The sequence below is a fragment of the Nothoprocta perdicaria genome, unplaced genomic scaffold (genome assembly GCF_003342845.1).
Source record: "Nothoprocta perdicaria isolate Ctin4 unplaced genomic scaffold, notPer1 scaffold_195, whole genome shotgun sequence".
NCBI classification, from domain to species: domain Eukaryota; kingdom Metazoa; phylum Chordata; class Aves; order Tinamiformes; family Tinamidae; genus Nothoprocta; species Nothoprocta perdicaria.
In genome coordinates this window covers 307,172-308,350 of record NW_020455149.1, presented here as the reverse complement: position 1 = coordinate 308,350, position 1,179 = coordinate 307,172, and positions in this window count along the sequence as shown.

Genomic DNA, 1,179 nt, shown 5'->3' with positions numbered 1-1,179 from the left:
CCAAGCCCGAGAAGGTAATGGCAGGGCAAAACTGAGTCTAAGGGGTGTTTCTTTGGCTTTTTCTTATCCCCATGTGGAAGAACAGCCCCTTTGCTTGCTGGATTTCTAGCTCAGCTATTCAGTAAGTCCGTGTCACGAAGCAAGGCCACGCTAGGTGCTTTTGGGTGGCACCCCTACACTCTTGCGCATACCCTCCAGTTTCATTCTGGGTCTCTGGGCTCTTTGGGGTTTATTAAAATGAAAAGGCGGGGGGGAAAAAATGGGTTATATGTGCAATTCTCAAGGGGTAGCTCTGCCTTTTGCCTCAGCGTGGAAGGTGCTGAGGGTCACGGAGCCGTGAGAAGAACAGGCTGCTTTGAGGTGGGGAGTCCCGCTTGTTCTGGAGAGGCAGCGGGCCACGCTGCAGCGCCGAGCCAAGGGGGCCAAAYGCGCACCCCGCTACGTGCACGGGAGGGAGGGCTGTGGGAAGCAAGCAAGAAAGCGGGCACCAGCTGCAGGCCACCTAACACAGCCTCTCTGTGCTCTGGCCTCATGGTAACAATCACCCCCATGAACGCTGTCAGGCAGGAACAATCCTCCACTCCATGCCAGGTACACACTAAAGCCTGCAAATATTCACATGCTGGGGTAGATTAGATAATGTATAAGGGAATTATTTATTTCCATCAGCTCCGAGGCGCCTCTGAAGCCTCAACTGCCCTCATCCCCCCTTGAATAAACCCTAACTCCCTCCAGAGCGACAAAGGGGCAAAACTGCAGGATGCTGCGTTCTCAATCACCACTGTGCTATAGGAAACTGGGCCCTGCAAAGGGGGAGCCCAGAAGAGCTTCTTGGTTGGTTTAATTGCTTCGTATTGGCATAGAATTGATTGAATTGCCCCTTACTGAAGAATATTTTACACGTTTCAAGGCCATGCTTTTGAGGATAGAAGCATTTAGTTYGTGTGTGTATGTATGTATACATATATATGTGTGTCTAAATATATATATATAGACATATATATTTGTCTCTATATATATATATAAAAAGAGAAACTACGTGACAGACGGGACCATGACGCGTTACAAAATGGCGCCTCCTCCCCCACTCAAGCCACACGACGGAGAGAGGGGTGGAGCCTCTGGGCTAAGCGACGCCCGGCGCGACCAATGAGGGCGGGCGTGGGCGGGGCTAGCGCC